Genomic DNA, 18,545 nt, shown 5'->3' on the forward strand with positions numbered 1-18,545 from the left:
CTCTGTGAGATTCGATGAATTCCTTTTAGAGAATGTTAATAAAAGCAGTAAAGTGCTGGATTCACATTGCAAGTGCTGTTTTATTATTATGCCAGAGGCCGTATGCTATTGTGTGGTCTCTGTTGATGGCCAGTTAGACACAAGAACTCTCTGCCTCACATGATTTAATTGAAAAATTAGACTATTGCTCGCCAATTTGCTTCTGGTGACGGCATTACAGCAACGTGTTAGGGACCTTTTTGTAGTTTTTCCTGCTTTTCCTCCATCTCCAAATGTGTATCATGGGGCAGCAGTGCAGTGTGTGGTGGTCCGGTGGAAATGGATTTACCCTGTGACCAGAAACAGTGCATGGTGTTTTCATGATCACAGCTGCAGTTCTTGTTTATAGAGCTGGGAGGTCGTGCCATTTACAAACACTGGATTGGCGTCCTCCCCCAGCCGTGGAGTTGAGTGAGCATCTAGACTAGTGCGTGATGCTGAACTGCGCCTGTTATCTGTATTTCTCACTCTCTGCCATCTGGATCTCGCGCGGTGAGGCAGACAACAACCACGGGGTCAGTGAGATAAAGCGAGCGCTGTGGTGGTGTTCTCCCGCCGGAGCCCGTTGAGGATGTAGATGTAGAACATTAGAAACACTGGTGATTCACAGAGCGCTGAGGTGATGGAGAAAAACAGCCCACCTTGTGCATCCAAACACACTCCAAGCGTTAAAGTGGAGTAAACTGTTACTGCTATTTCTATCTCCTGTGCTTCTCAAAGCTGCAGTTATTTGATCAAATATACAATAAAAACAATACTATTGTGAAAATATTATTGCCGTTTAAAATTAATGTTTTATATGTGAATATATTTTAAAGTGTAATTTATTGCTGTGATGCAAAGCTGAATTTTCAGCTTCATTACTCCAGTCTTCAGTGTTGCACAATCCTTCAGAAATCATTCTGATATGCTGATCTGCTGCTCAAGAAACATTTTTTATTATTATCAATGTTGAAATCATGCAAGTTTGTTTTTCAGGATTCCTGGATAAGTTAGAAAAAAACAGCATTTTTGGAAAGAGAATTTGCTAAATTTTACTAAATAAAATATATATGAATAAAATAAACAATGCTATCTATATATATATATATATATATATATATATATATATATATAATATTATATATATATTATATATATATATATATATGTATATATATATATATGTATATATGTATATATATATATATGTATGTATATATATATATATGTATGTATGTTCTTTATGTGTATGATATATATATAAAATGTGTGTGTGTGTGTTTATTTTAACAGTAAAAACAATTTTAAATAACTTATAATATTACAGAAATATCTCTTATCTGTTTATTATCTATGAATTATAATGCAGATAGGCTTCAAAATCAACTTTTTTTTTTTTAATTACCATTTTCTATCTTCCCTCTTACAGTTGATACTGCATCTTTAATACGTTTATATGTAAATGACCTCTGTTATTATGATAAACGGTGTGGGAGACTGGTATTATTCTACTTTAATGAATGGATGAATCAACGATCTTCTCTTTCAACAGGTCCAGATACGACAGCGTCTGTCCGTGAGAAGGTGCTGGACAGGAGCAGGACGTAAGTGCTGACGGTACGTGACCTCTCTCTCTCTCGCGCTCTTGACCTCTCAAAAAAAGGCCGTCCTGAGTGGGTCAGGCTGGGGTCAGGCACATAAATCAGCAGTCCTCCAGACCTCTTCACCATTCTCGGATCTGTTTGCTCGGGGTTTATTTTGAGTACATGCTTTATGGGTGTGGAGCGCACAGAAACTCTTCCCCCACTGCTTATTTTAGGAATAATTATTACAGGGTGGTCTGGACGCGGTTCAAGTGTTGAGTCTTAGTTTGTTAGAATGTATTTGCCCTCACAGCCGCTGGTGTTTGTTGATGAAACAGAACTGTGTTAGTGGGAAATGCCATGTTTTATACCATTTACAATCAATATGGCCATTGGGATGCATTCCCAGTGGACAATGGGGAGGATTGTAGATTTACATGCTTGTTTCCATGCACCTCTTTGGAGATGTTTAGTTAAACGTGAACTGTTTACTCCTGAGAGCCTGAGCCTTTGGTTTGCCTAAAGGGATAGTTCAATGAAAAAATAAAAATATCTCACTGTTTTTTGTCCATACAATTAAAGTCAGTGGAGACCAGTGCTATTTTTTGGATCTCATTGATGTTCAATGTATAGACCAAGAAGAAGAAACCATTCCTCAAAAGACCATCTTTTATGTTCCACAGAAGAAAAAGGTTTAGAACTTGCTGCGTCTTTCAGAGTGAAGTTAATCTGCTTTCTTACACATGAGCAGCTCATAAGGAGTTTGTGTTGCTTTAATGTGCATTTAGAAATGCAACATATGTCTTCCCAAACATCTACTGAGTAGTGCTTATCAACAAAAAAGAAGCATTAAGGTCTCTCTGTGATTTAAAAAAAAAAAAATTCTCCCCCCTACCAAAAAAAGTTCAGTGGTGTAATGTTTGAAAATAAAATTAAGAAATAATTTTAATAAAAAAATTCAACTATTATTATTTTTATATAATTATTTTTTTATATTATATAAATATATTTTTTAATTTTAGAGTTAAATATAAATTTTTTAATATTAGTATTTTTATATTTTTATTTATTATTATGATGAAATGCACTTTTATTTCACTGCAAAAATAATAATAATTTTGTTTGTAGTAATTTAATATTTTTATTTAGTAGTAGTAGTAGTAGTAGTAGTAGTAATAATATTAATAATATTAATAATAATAGTTGTGAAAAAAAATTCTTCAATGCTCAATTTTATTTTACAGTGTAATATTAAAATAATAAATTGCTTAATTTAGTCATTTTTATATTTTTATTTATTATCATTATTGTTGTTATTATTATTAAATACACTCAGTGAAATATTAAAATAGTAATTTTTATTTGTAGTAATTTTATTTTTGTATTTAATAATAATGATAATATTAATAATAATTATTATTATTTAATTATTTTATTTTATTTTATTTATTGTTATTATTTTTAAAATGTAGCCATATTGTTGTATAATCACAATCTTGCATCCCTACCAGTTTGTGTTGCTCCCAGAACAATTTGGGGACAGCCTCAGATTGTTCTGTTCTGATGGGTTACAGATGCGAGTCCTCAGCACCACTCTTGATCTAAACTACATCCTGTAAGAGAGCAAACATAGACTACTGACGTCATAATCACACACCTTTTGGCTGCACAGGGATGGCTCATTCTCAAGCATCCACTGACACAGGAAAGGCCAATTTATCAAGTTGTAATTGTGAAGTGAAGTGCCTGGAGCAAAAAATAACCAAGTAGTGGTTGTGGGTGGCATTGATCTTGTCTTGGCCTGGGCAGAAATGTACCAATCATTGTCTTAAGTCTGTTGGTTTGGGCTCGCTCTAGCTCTTTGTGCAGTGGAGTGGATGTTGAGGGCTCTATTGCTCCTCTCAGACTCGCTTCAGGTAATGGAGTGTGTCACTGTTTCGACAGACCAACACGCTCGGACTTCCTGTTCAAACGGTGGCTAATCAGTCTCTGCTGGTTTGAACTACAAGCGTGAGCAAGTTGCAAAGACTAACAACTTGTGTCCGGTTGAAACTCTGCCGTCATCACTCTACTTCCCCATGCAGGATGCTTGGTGGAGCAGATGCCAAGCCCGGCCCTCAGAGCCACACACTCACACACATGCTCACGCTACGGCCAATCCACGTGAGTGTATTCCCAGGCTGCCTCTCATATTCCTGCACGCTCGTCTCTCTCCATCAAACACACACACTCTTTCGCCGCAGTGTCCTTGAGAATCCAATGACTTTGGCAGCCCACGCCTCTATCTCTGCACTTTCACTACATCTGACATTTCAGCAATAATTGTTAGTCCTGCATGTAGTAACAGACTAATGTGGCTTTATTTTCCTCACACTTTCGTCCTTGAATTCCTTGAAGTTCTTTCGTTCTGATACAGATACATTATTCTTATTCTTATAGTTCTTATTCTAGTTAATGTAGTACTAGCTCCAGTAATAGTAGTAGTAGTAATAATAATAATAATATAACAAAACAGTTATATTATTTGTATTACTACATTAAAATTAAAATCATTAAAAAGTAAAATAATACAATAACAAAAATGTTAATACAAGCACATTTGTATTTATTATTATTGTTATTATTATTATTTTTATTTAAAATTAAGTCAATGTGGTAGTAGTAGTAGTAATATAAAACAGTAATGTATTATTTTATTACTATATTAAAATTAAAATAATTAAAAAGTGAAATAATAAAATAACAAAAGTTAATATAAACATGTTTGTATTTTATTTTATATTATTATTATTTAAAATTAAATCAGTGTTGTAGTAGTAGTAGTAGTAATACTACAACAAAACAGTAATACATTATTTTTATTGCTATATTAAAATTAAAGTAAATAAAAACTGAAATAGTTAAATGACAAAAGTGTTAATAAAAACATGCTTGTATTTATTTATTTTTTTAAATGGCAAAAAAAATTATTATACATTACTGTTTTATAATAATAATAATAATAATAATAATAACAATAATAATAATAATAACAACAACAGATAATAGTTTTATAAATTGTCATACTTATATTGTAAGTGGTGTTCCAGTGCTGAAGTATGTGCATTAGTATACTGCAGTTTATTTTCCTGTTTTTCCAAATCTGTTATCAGAAATCACCATCTGATGTTTGAAATCAATTCCTTGATGCCATTTCCTGTGCGCTACTCTATATTTCTTTGAGTAGTCTTTGTTCTCTGCCAGGCTTTGTTATTCCCATCTCATATCAGTTTTTCATCATTTTCAGATGTGTTGTGAACGGGCTTAATAGGTATGTCTTGATAGGGCTGTTCAGTGGAAGACATAAACATGAGAGAGAGACTCTGTTCTGTCTGAAGCTGCTTGAATTTCTGCTGCTGGGACTCCTGGAGTCAGCGAGCGCTCCTGATGAATACAGATAAACACTCATACAACAGAGATGCACGTTTCTTTAGATGAATATTAAGCATGTGCACAACTATATGTACTTAAAATTGGATAGAATTGAACTATTTTTTACTTGATACAGCTGTTAATCATAACTGAACTATACAGCGAGATGCAACAGCATGGCCAAGTACATGGCATTAAAGAAGTTAAATGCAATGCAAAGCCATTTCATGCAGTCTTTAATCTGACTGTGAGTTGGTGTGTTAGATTGAGTTTTGTTGTGTCAGTGGTCAGACGATGCCTCTGTCTGTAATATAGCATCTCAGTCCTCAGTCTCTCACTGCAATAAGAGCCACTCCATCTGTCTCTCTGTCTCTCTCCTCCTGTCTTGAATTCGTTGCTCCCTGGGAATCAGGGAGCTGCTGCTGGAAGGATGTATCCATGACGACAATCCCTGAGGGATGAGCCGGCACAGAGCCTCACTTTTTTTTGCCCATCTTGCCGTGCAATCTCTCTTTTTTCCCCTTTTCCTCTTGTTTTTTCTTTCAGTATTTGTCTTGTAATTTCTGTCCAAATCATTGTGAATATATTATAACACTTGCACATATTATTAAAAAAGAAGAAAAAGGGTGGCATTATTCAGTGTATACTGTGCAGTAAGCTTGTATTTTATAAGCAGACAGGAAGTGCAAGCTTTCAGAATTCACAGACGTGACCTCAATGACCTTTACTTTCTACTCTTTCACTCCCCTTCAAGGTCCATTCACAAGTGCAGACGGCTCCGAAAGACGAAGGGAAAAAATCAGAAAAATTATGTTTAGCTCTTAATCTGGCATCAGATTGCTCCCGCTTCCTGTGTACTCAAATAAACCCAACACCGGCGAGAGGAACGGCGAGCTCTTTACACCCATTCAGCCTCAAGGCCCAGCACATATTCCCCACGTCTAATTAGGCCCCTTTATTGGGAGCGTACGAGCGGCGCACCCGAGGTCACGGCCACTTGTGAAAGCACACGTGTGGGCGTTTGAATAAAACCGCCTCCCTCGTTTGATAACCAAACGCTCTTTTCATTCCTTTCTTTCTAACACCATCAAACTTCAGAGGGCCTCTGAAAACCAGGCCATTCTGACTGCTGAATTAGTGAAAAATTCATGTTCAGAATCCAAAGAGACGCAGGGAGTAAACGGATATTTGAGAAAGCGAGAAGGAGAGAGACGGCCACTGAAATATTTACAACATCGCGCAATCTGATTGACCATAGACTGCTTGTCCCAGTGCATTGTGGGTCGTGGTTAACTCTGGATACCGTGGGGGGTGGGTTATTCTGAGAGAGACGGTGAGGGATTGCACTAATGAATTGATGTTTTCGAGTAACATGCCCAAATTGACCCGGAATGAATGGATTCACTGATCCTCTCTCCCTCGGCTCCGAGGTGCTGCGGCTCCTGTGCACACAAACACACTCTGTTTTTCCTCTTTCGGATTACCCACACTTGTTCTAAATTCCTCATTCTGTATATACAGAGTTTCTTCTGCTGCTCCGCCTCACTGCTTTCACAAACACACCTCGCAGGAGCAGTTCCTCAGGTTGCACGTGCTGGAGAGATGCAGTATGGAGTGGCAGGGGCCGGCGTGCAGCTCACAGTGGGTTGATTGCAGTATGAACAGATGGTGCCCATGATACTGAGCAACAGCGGGCCAAGGTTGGATGTGACTCTAAAGTGGAGCTGACGCACCGATTCGCTCTGCATGTCAGTGTGTGAAGCTGAAGCGGAGAGAGGAGCGAGAGAGAGCGACGTGACCCGTGTGCTGTTATATAAGGGTCCTTTCAAAGAGTCACATGATGGGAAACAGAATATTGCTCTTTTAAAAGACTGACTATTAAAGTACTTAAATGCAGTGATTCTCAGTGCTTCAGAAACACTGGACATCAATTTGAAGGAATAACGGAATAAAGGTTTACATTCTTTTAATGAAACATGAACTGTATTAGTAAATACTGTATTACCATGAACTGCATACGTTCAACAATATACAAAACTGAGTAACACTTTATTTGATGGTGTCATTGTTACATGTACTTACTATATTAATGAATAAATAAATTATGCCTAATTATGTGTAATTTATTAAATTAATAAATTATGCATAATTACATGCAACTAACTCTAAACTAAATCCTCATCTTAACCCTAACCATACAGTAAGTACATATAGTTAATTAATATTACTCTTTACTACTCTGCGTGAATGTATAATTACGCTGTAAAATAAAGTGTAACCCAAAATTGTTAAAGTGACATGGACTAAATATGAAAAATTGGCAAATTTTGTTCTTTGATTGGATGCACTTCCAAAAAAAAAAAAAAAAAAAAAAAAAGGAAATCTTTTTTTTTTCATTATCCAACTATGCACAAATATATTTCTCATTTTATTACTTGCATTTTCAAATGAAAAATTATTCCTTGATTTAAGTATTTGTTTATTTATTAATATTGGAAAATTGTTGAAGTGCTTAAAAGTTTGTCATAAAATTGGAAAATGTTTATGCACTTGGGATGTCTGAGGAATAAATTGGAATATTATAATATTTATTTATTATGTTATATTATATTTGTGTTTTAGATAAAATGTATTTATTGATATAATGAATTTTTTGAAGGTGTTTAAAAGTACCTCATATAATTAGAATATGTTAATGCACTTGGGTCCAAGTTAATTTTGTTTTAGAAATTAAAGTGTTGAAATATGATATGATATGAAGGAAACGGGAAGATGATGATTTTGGGGTTGACCGCTGTGCTGTGTTTAACTGTTGTCTTGGATCAGTTCTACTCAAGAGCCTCTTTGATTTATCAGCGGGGTACAAAGTGTTGAGAGGGCTGAATTTGCACGCTCACACACACACTCTCGCTCTGCCTGTGTAAACACACACACATTAATATTTCCTTCATCTGCTTTTCTTTCTTGTCAAGCGGTGTTTCCAATCATTTTCTCAGTCTCTTTCCTGCATCTATTCACTTCATTGTGTTCACCTCATCCCCCCTATGTATCCTCCCCATTCCCTTCTCACTTTCCTTTTCATTTTTTTGTACGTCCTTGCTTTATTAAAGTTTTCATCAATACTATATCTTAACGTGCTAAACAAGTGTTGTATGCGTTTCCTCTCTTTGTCCATTAACACTTCTCCAGAGATCTAATCCACTCTAAACGGCTTTCACTTTAAGCTCTTATTTTGTAACATGGGCAGCTGTATTTTTAGCACTTTTTTTTCAGTGTTACCGAAGCTATTGGAGGCTTGGAGCATCCTGGGAAGTCTGTAGAAGACTTTTGTGTCACCGTAACCCCAGGCATCACGAACAAGTCCAGTCTTTGAGAAACTCTTAAGCGTTTTTGTGCTTGTGAACTTGTGCAGTGATTAATTGTCTTTTTTGTTCACACAAATAATTTTGTATTTTTTTTTTAAATCAATACACATAGTCCCTACAGAGAAATTTTTCACACAGGAATTAGAAACAAAAAAATTTGCGATTTTTCTTTAAAGGGGTCATGAACTGGCTTTTTAAAATTATTTTATACTGTTGTCTGAGGTTCACTTATGATGTTCGCGTGGTTTTTACATTCAGAAACACAAAAATCAATAAGTAATAGGCTATTTTCTACCCAGCTTTGCAAATCCAGCGTCGACCTGTGTCTTGTTTACAAAGGAATCTGCTGTGAAATGAAGCAAACAAACGCTCAATGTTTTATTCACATAAGGTGAAACTTCATTTAAAATAAAGTTCAACCACGCATTCCTAATATTTTAATCTGAAGGAAGGTTATGCAGCGACTGTGTTCTTCCACAACCAGGCACTGCACAATATTTTGCGATCTTTAACAACGTTTATCGCTTGGTTGCTCGATCTGGTTTAGCGCCACTTACGTTATTTCCCTACTACAGTATGTCATGCGTGAATCATTGGGCGGGGATATAGAATTAGGTGTTAATATTCTTCTGTGGAGGCGGTGTTTAACCTATCTACATTATTAGTAGGCACATTCCAGGATCTGGTGTTTGCTGGGCCAGGTGTCAATAAAAGCTTTTATTTCAGTAACAAGGACGTTTTCAGTTCTGAACCTTGCAGGATATTCTTTTAGTATGATGATCTCTTATGTGTCAAAAGCTCAAGTAAATGTTGATTTCTCAATTCATGACCCTGTTAAGACTTACAAGAAAGGAGAATGGCACGAAGTTTTTTTAATGAAATATTATATTCATAATAATAATATTATAATATATAATAATAATTTCTGTTCCTCAAATCTGATTGGCTGAGAGCCTTTTCCTGTGGTGCAATATTCTATTGATAACAGCACTCCAACCGTTTCAACGTTTGTATCACTCTGCTTGTGGTATTTCTCACAGCGAGTGTCATGGCGGACTCCCAAATCCACTATAATTTTATAAATAATACTGCTTTTGTGGCATGGAATGTAATTTTAAGAGGTTTTTTAGGCGAGTATGTAGTTGTTTAGACTTTAAATTTGTGGTTTGTTAATAAAGATAACGTCTATTTGAGAATTTGCTTTAGCGTTTTTGGAGATGTGAGTTCCAGGGCGTCAGTGATTATGAACCCGGCGGAAGCAGCCTCACCTCGGCCAGATCTTCCTCTCTATAGTGGTTAAACATGAGATATAATTCATTTTGGGTAAATCTAACAGGGCAATCTTTGGTTTCTTTAGTTTAATCTATTTTTTGTTCCAGAGTAAATAGTTTTGACTGAGGCAAAATCTCATCACGTTATATTTTATGTAACTTCAATGCTGTATATCAGAGCGCTGCCTTTGTACTTTTGACTGAATTGCCTAGCAACTTTTATGATGGCTGATGTTGTTTATTAAATATTATTATTTTTAAAAAAATCATATTTTAAATAATAGTAGAATTTAATAATAGTATTTAGTATTGAGAAATTTGAGAAGTTTGCTGGTTATGGTGATTTTAGTTACATTGTTCCGCTATTAGATGGCAACAAGAGACTGTTTTTATGAGTGAGTCAGCAGTAAAGACTTTTATATTGAAAGAGACTGAAACACGGTTGTAATCAATGAAGTAATTTTTACTTTCAACGACACCTCGTAAGATGCAGCCAACAAATGCAACAAATGCTATCAACGGAAATCACCCTCATCAGATGAAAGGTTAGTATGACAAAGATATCGCTTTCCTCAGCAGACATTCAAACAAATAGTTTATTGTGAATATGAGATTGAGCTGAAGAAAGAATGCTGTATCAGATGCAGGTTATCACACTCACTCAGTCCATCTCTCTCTCATAATAATACAGTGAGCTTTTTATTTTACAGTGGTACAATAAGCTTTCAATGAAGCAACTCAACATTTCTTCCATATTAGTTTTAAAGTGACGTTTTCAAATTAGTAACAGACCTTGAGCTCAGCTGTTAAACTGTAAAACTGACATTTGGATCCAAAGGAAGGAAGTAATTCTGCACAAAAGAGGGTTTCTGAAAACACTCTGTTGTTGTTTCTTTTTTTATTTACACATTTGTGCTGTCAAACTGTTGTATAAATGCTATATCACACTCGTAGAATTGAGATATGGCTGTACAGTATATCATTACACTGTGATTAACTATGGGCGAATCACAGCTGTGCTAATATACAGCCATATCGTTAATGTATATGTGTGTGTGTGTGCGTGTGCGTGTGTGTGTGTGTGCATATATATTTATATATATATATATATACACACACACACACACACACACACACAAGAGCATGTAAAAGTAGTCCTAATCTCTTGAGTACAAAGATATTCTCTGTCTGGGTTTATTTCAGAGCAACTGCCATTAAATTAATACATGCTCAGGCTGACTGTGGTTTTAATACCACAATAATTGTTCACTTGCATTTGTAATGTGCGTGTATTTGTGCAGTGTATGCTTTTAGAATAAAACGCTATTTGTCAGAGAGTGTGTATGTGGTTTTGAGCGTTGATGTGTGTGAGTTTTCTTCAAGTCCTCAGGCGACATCAAAGAAGAGATCAGTTTGATGCATCTCATGTAATAAATCCAGGCCATTTTGCCGTTGGTCGTTTAAAATGTCCTAGCAGTACAAGACAAACGAGTCAGCTAATACTGTAGATCAGGTTTATGCCCACACTAATGTCTAAACCTTTAACCCAAGCCAATGTGTGTAGTGAAATCTAAAGCTTTTATTAAGAAGTTAAACTGTTTAATTGGAACAGAATATTGATTGTTTTGTTTTAAAGATAAAGTGTGTAATTTCTGTGTCATTAGTGGCATAAACATGTTAAAGATTAAGACAAACATGTTAGATGCTGGGAAAAACTGACTAAGAATGACTAAAAAACCTTGGAAATATGAAGCGGTGTAATTAGCTGAAGAATACTTGAAAGCTATATTAAACTGGTATAATTAAAACAGTTAATATTTACAGTATTATTTAACATTTAATTGCCTCCTATATTTAAAAAGTTAAATATTAACATAAAATTAAATAAATATAATGTGTGTGTTAGCATATTAGTATTTGCTAATGTTTTGAAATGGGTATCAAATCATGTGAATTTAACTGGTAGTGATATTTATTTATTTATTTATTTATTTATTTATTTGACTTTGATTACTCTTCAGGAAAAACTGAGATACTGTAGGAAGTACTTTTACAGAGAAAATTACACATGACTATTCCTGTCAGTGTAATTTTGAGTTTTGTTTGGGAAGCGTTTGCTCTGATGGATCTTTGTGTCTGATGTGCATCTGTTAGTGTCACATTAGGCCGTCAGAAGTTGATTGAGGAAGTGGAAGTTGAAAACTGTAGAAAGTGAGACAAATGAGAACTGTGTGAGGAAAAGTGAGTCTAAGAGAGATCGTGATGTATTTGTGGGGAGAGTAGATGACAACAGGAAGTCACACGCTAGTTGCTGGTCTCTAGTTATACTTTGTATATTTCTCTCTATTCTTGTCCTTGTTGACCTAAAGTCAGCAGGAAGCACCTCTCCATCTTAAATATTGACATTGCAGTTATTTGTTTATCGATGGCATCCATTCTCCCAATAGCGTGTTCAGCGTTTTACTTCAACACCAGATCAACAAATGCGTGAAGCTGCACTTTCTCTCGCATTTCCACTTCAACATAAGCCATTTTTTAATCAAGACACCCCTCCAGATTCCAGGAAGACAAGTCAGCATTGAAGATGATGTTGTCAGTAAATGGATGTGATTTTTGGAAGATGATGCGTGTTTGTTTGCATTGTGCTTATCGTAAACAATTAGCGTTATACTGGCTTCTTCAGTGATAGTGCTTGCTTCGAACAGAGCGGGTTGTCAAGAGATTTATGCATCTGATCATGATGATTTTGTTTTGTTTTGTAATTGGCTACATTTTCCTCAACATGGTGCTGCTGTAGGAGTGTTTTGAAGCATGTCAGATTTTCTAATTGACTTCTAAGTGCTCACACCCTGAGAAGAAGAGGTGAAAGGTTAAAAAGATGCACTGCAGTTTTCTATGCAGAATTTTTTTAAGTGTCCTGTTGCTTCATTGTTGTATTTAGAAGTTGGAAGGAAATGTGAAGTGTTTGTTGACTTCAGGGGGCTGTATTTCAGAGATGTGCCTTAATTTTCAAGGTGTCTTTATTCTGTCTTACAGATTTATCATTAAAAAAGACTTTAGTGCACATACACATAATTTGTTTTAAAATATGATTATTTTCTCTCTTCAGTTCTGGATTGAAAAGTTTCCTCTTTTGGCGTTTTTGTTTAATTTAACAAAAACTTATGAAGTAATAATCTTCATATATATATAATATATATATATATATATATATATATATATATATATAAATGTACAAATTAATTACTACTTTTAAAAAATTATTTTCCCAATATACCAATATACTTAAAAACATTTTTGAAAATATGTGTGTGTACTCGCATGAATTCATGGTGTAACATTTTTTTTAAATATTATATAATTGTAATATTCTAAATAAATATTCTAAACCATTTACTTGGTTACACTTACACAAAATTTGAGTACTTTTTCAAAACCGTATGTAACATGAAACAAAGATGAGATTTCTAAGAACTAAAAGGCATATACATTTTAAACAACATTTCTAAAAGTTTTTCTTTTCTTTATCCCAGACCCCCATTTTTTCCCTTCATGTCACTCTGAATTATTCCTTGACAGCTCTTTTGAATGAATGTTTACTCCAGGTTAAAATGGTAAAAAAACAAAAGACTTTTCTCTTTCATCTGTCTGTTTTATTCTTTCAGAACGTCTCATTGTTGAGCATAAGAATTGGAAACCTTGACGGTCTTTCTCACTGCTGTCATTCAGCTCAACAATGTCAGATGATTTGTTTTCATGTATTTAGGCTAGAACCTTGACTTGACTACTGCAGAAGTATAAATTAAACGCCTCACAGTTATGAATTATGCAGCCACATCCAGAAACCTCAAATTTTGGATCGAGTTCAGCAAGCTTCATGAGAAGGGCTTCCTTACGCGCTTTGGCTTTCTGTGCATGTGCTCTCATGTGTGCTTCTGTCTGGGTGTAAAACAGCACTCGACCAGCATATCAGTCTGCTGATTCTCTAGAACATACTAGTGAGGAATACACAAGTATGTGTGAGCAAGTTTTGAGTGGCTTATTCAAAAATTCTGTATTTCCTTTTCTAAACACACACTCTCAATATAGATGTGCGTTGGGGTCATTATTAATAGACTTAGTCAAAGAGGTTAAAATGGCTCTGAAGTAAACATTTGGATGAGCAATGGTGTTTAAACTCATACAAGCATCAACACGCAGCTCCATATTTAGCTTATAACCCACCGCTAACCTAAACATAACACTTCCTAGAGTTGCAGTTCCCAGACTGATGGTTTGTATGTTTGGAGCAACAAAATAACATCTGTTTATTGCACAGACCCTAACAGCACCAGGGTCTTTTCTGTGGGAGCAGGTGCGGTTCGCCATGTGCAAGATTCATTAAGTGGCCGTCCAATAATCAGTGTGCAGAGAAGTGTGGCGCTGATCTGGCAACCTCATTCTAATGAGATGCCATGCGCCATTGCCAGTGCTTTTTGCCTGCAGGCCAGAATGATTTTCCTTAGAGGAATCATGGGATGTTTGTAATGAGGGAGCAAAAATGCAAACACAAGCTCATTTTGAGATTTTAGGAGTTTCGTGATGGTAAATAAATGCCAAACTTGTAGAAAACAGCTAGGCTCAGAATGAAAGACGCTTTCGTTTAATACCAGCTTCTGTTGATTTCCCTAGAGAGGAAATTAACAGTGTTCCTTAAATCACTGAGAAGAATGAAAGAAAAAGAAAATGAATGCATGTAATTAGTAGCGCTGGGGAAAAGATATGATCGTAACCTACTCCTCTGTCGAAATCTCTTTCTGTCTTCAGTTTACTAGATGATAACAATGTTTTTCTTTACTAGCTCCCTGTTGTCTCAAGTCTCAGGTGGATTGATGTGTTTTAATGAGTTCTGCGTCTACTTCATTTAAATAGATTGAAGAACTGCAAGTTTTTAATGAATTATAATAAGAGATTCTGTTTTAAGGGTCGTATTTTTGAACATCTGATTAACACCTTAAATGATCGTGGGTGAAGTTACATTTTTGAAATAAATGGCAGACTCCTTTGTCTTGCTAAGGCTAAAATTTACTAAATGCTAAGGCTAAAAGTACTAAATGCAAACAATTACATTATATTTTAACAATGCACATAATTAAAAACTTTTATAAAAAATATTTGGTTTTCAAGTGAAAATCACCATTTTTTTTTTCTAGAAAGTTGAAGAAATGTGTTTATATATATATATAAAAATAATAAAATTATATATATATATATATATATATATATATATATATATATATATATATTATATATATATATATATATATATATATATATATATTATTTATTTATTTTTTTTCAGGCAGCATTTCTCATTATCATTTAATTGAATTTGATGTACTACAATAATTAGTAAAAACAATAGATATGTTTCAAAACAACAAAAACAAAAAAAGGACAAAATTACTAAAACTTTAGCTAAAATTAACATAAAAGCATGTTAAAAATATAAAATAATTCAAAATATTAACAATGATAAAATAATACAAAATTACTCAAAATACATCACAAAAACTAAAAACACATCTTTTATCAAATTCATATCTTTGTAAGACTCAGGTTTGTAAAATTAAGCTCTGTTTAACTACATTTCTGCTTGATATGCTATAGCCAGTGTTACTTTAATGTTTTGCAAAGGAATATAGATGTGTATGAATCAGGGGCGATTCTAGGGTTTTTTCAGCTGGGGCCACAATTAATACAGACGGGCCAATCTTATGTTGTGTATTTATGTGTAGAACTGTTGATATCCAAATATTTTAAAGTCCAGCAAGCTTTAAAATCAGCAATAAACTGTGAATAATGGCATTTATTCACTGCTGTAAATCAAAACAGTTAACATTTCATTTGTGGATTTAAAAATAATAGATGGTTTAAAGCAAAAGAGCTGTAAAAATTCTAAAAAATACTTAAGAGTTCAGTTTCTTGATTTTACTGTTGATCTGTGAAATCTGAAATCATATTTGTGAAAAATATTAAATCCATACAGTTTTGTTTGAGAAAGCTGTAAAGACATGATGTCAAACTTCCATTTGATGGGAAATGTGATGCGATTCAAATGAGAAGTCTTTCAGATTAAAACACATTCATTGAATTGACATCTCAGCTTTGTTTGTTTATTCTCCAAACTTTTAATGCTAGTACTTTATTAAAAACTTTGGCAGATGAGGTACAGTATGCCTCGCTATTTTCATTTAAAGCCTGGCAGCGAATTGGAGGGTTTGAATTTCTTTTGATTTTCCCTTTTCCCTATTAGTGGTACTGTAATTGTTTGTAGGGCAGCAATGTCGCCGCAGGCTGTCTTCAGGAAGGCCAGACTGTCCTGACGACAGAATCCAGTTAAAGCCACCTCTCGCTCACGCTCTTCTAATACCTCTATTATCTAAACTGCTAGAGGGAACCAGAAAATGATTAAAGGATTGACATCAGGCAGAAAGAAGGTGAAAGTGAAGGTCGGTCAATGGGGCAGTGTTGAGAAATGCTTATCTCATTCTTTTTTTTTACTTGTTTTTTATAAGCTGGAGGATGTCTACTTATTCATGCTGAAATATTCACTTCATGATATCTGGGGAAATCTGTGTTTTAAAACGTTTTCAAAAATAATAATTAATGTATGTTCACATTTATTCAATACATGTAAGGACAGGTTTTGGGGCCAATTCTTACTAGTAACTAACTATTAACTATGGCTTTGTCCTCAAACTCATAATTTGCTTCTTATTAATAGTAAGGTTAAGTTTACTGTAGGTATAGTGTGGGAGTAAGGATCTAAAAGGCATTAATATGTGCTTTATAAGTACTAATAAACAGCCAGTATGTAGTAATATGTTCTGTATATAGTAATAGATATTAATATGCATGCTGATAAGCAACTAGTTAAGTTAGTGAGCCAATAGTGAGAGTGAAAAGTGTTACCGTTATTAAATTTTTTTAACTGATAGCTTTTTATCTATAACATTTGTTTATGAATGTGTTTGCCATGTTTAAAACTACATCTTTTAAATGTTTCCATTTTATTTTTGGAGTTTTTGGGGAAAATTATGACTAAATGATGAATACATTTAATTGAATTACATATACGGTGATTCATTAAACCCATTATCAATATTTACTGAGAAAATATGCTTTATTGTCCCATTTCTGGGAAATTCATCTTGAACAATCATGACATGACCAGTACACAACATTAGACTCACATAGCACAGTACATACTGTAACATAAACTAAATTACTCATAGCCAAAATATATTAAAAAGCTACAGTATATCAGTATGGCATCTCATCCAATCTACAATTTTTAAGCAGTATGTAGAAGTCGTGCAAGTTTCGATTTTGATTGGACAGTCAAGTTTCCACACCATGCTGTAACACCATATCTTATCAAACTCTCAAAAACCTACTGACTAAACAGAAATAAAATCTTCTGATTAACAAATTGTCCAAATAAACACCCAAGTATTTATACAATGAAACCTTTTCAGTAAAATGACTATGTATTTTTACAGGACAATGATCCCCCACATATCCAGAGTCAAAGATCATTTCAACACTCTTGGTTTCATTTAGAATCAAGGAATTATCATCACACCATCCTACAAATCTAGCAACTTCTAAAAAGTACTGTGAAGGAGTAGTATTCCTGTACAATAAACTCAGTATTGCTGTATCGTCCGAGAATTTAAAAAATAAATTATTATCCTGACGTGAAACACACTCATTAGTATATAATGTAAACAAAATGACCAGTCTAGTGAAGTGATAGTAATCTACATGTTTAAATGTTCGTCAGTTAATGATCACTTAAAAATCTCCTCGAAAGGTACAGTATGTGTACAGAATGTGACGCTTAAAACTAACGCTCATAAACGAGGCAGTGACAGCAGGCCCGTCAGCACGCAGACTGTGAATGTCTCTGTGTGGACACACTCCACTGAACATTATTACAGAAGATCTGCAGGGCTGCATTTGAGCGTAATTGGGCTGTTGGCAGCGGTGTGGGGTCTCTCACGAGATACACTTGTTCATCTCTTAAAAGGATGTCAAACTAGAGGTTTGGTGCATAAAGGGCCTCTGGAGATAAGCAGTGCCTTATTGAGCGACACTATTTCTTCCTATTCAACATTATCTTGGTTATGGATTAATTTGTACATTAGGTGTACATTAGGTGAGAAGGTTTTATATTATATGCTATAACCAGAGTATGCAAATTATCTTGGTTTGTGGCCCTGTCCCAAACGGCACACTTGATATGCATTTGTGGCTTTTGCTTCCAGACTTTCACACTTTTTGTCCATGCATCTTTTGATAAACTTTTACTGGTACAAAATTCCCAACAGCCCATGTGCAAAGTAACTAATCTGACCTCCCAGAACACCCTAGCAACCCCCCTAAAATCAGTCAGTACACCTTAGCAACCATATACATATATACAAGCATGTGCAAGCATGGAGTCGTTAAGATGATAAAAAGCAGAATTTTCTGCACAATCTTCAGTGTCACATGATCCTTCAGAAATCATTCTATATGCTGATTTATTATTATCAGTGTGGAAGTTGTGCTGCTTAATATTTTTATGTAACCGTGATTTGTTTTATTTTTTGTTCTGATGAATAGAAAGTCCAAAAGAACAGGATTTAATTGCAATAGATTTTGTTATTATTATTAATATTTGTCATTTTTGATCAGTTTTACACATTTCTGCTGAATAAAGTATTATTTTTTAAAACAAAATAAAAAATCAGACTGGCCTTTGCAACATCATTTAGAACACCTGAGCAATGGCAAAAGCCATGATGCCTATCATAACATTGATCAACTCTCTGAATACCTTAGCAACCACCAAATGTCCTAGCAGT

General features: G+C 34.5%; 1 protein-coding gene across 5 annotated transcripts in view; it reads left to right on the forward strand.

Annotated features, from left to right (window-relative positions):
• The window catches only part of LOC109072562 (spermatid perinuclear RNA-binding protein-like), an 83,316-nt gene that overhangs the window by 24,954 nt on the left and 39,817 nt on the right, over window positions 1-18,545 (forward strand). For all 5 annotated transcript variants that reach the window (XM_042764781.1, XM_042764779.1, XM_042764777.1 and 2 more), the window contains exon 2: window positions 1,574-1,638. The gene's annotated coding sequence lies outside the window, so the exon portion shown is untranslated. The remainder of the gene's footprint in view (window positions 1-1,573; window positions 1,639-18,545) is intronic.

The sequence above is a fragment of the Cyprinus carpio genome, chromosome A10 (assembly GCF_018340385.1).
Source record: "Cyprinus carpio isolate SPL01 chromosome A10, ASM1834038v1, whole genome shotgun sequence".
NCBI classification, from domain to species: domain Eukaryota; kingdom Metazoa; phylum Chordata; class Actinopteri; order Cypriniformes; family Cyprinidae; genus Cyprinus; species Cyprinus carpio.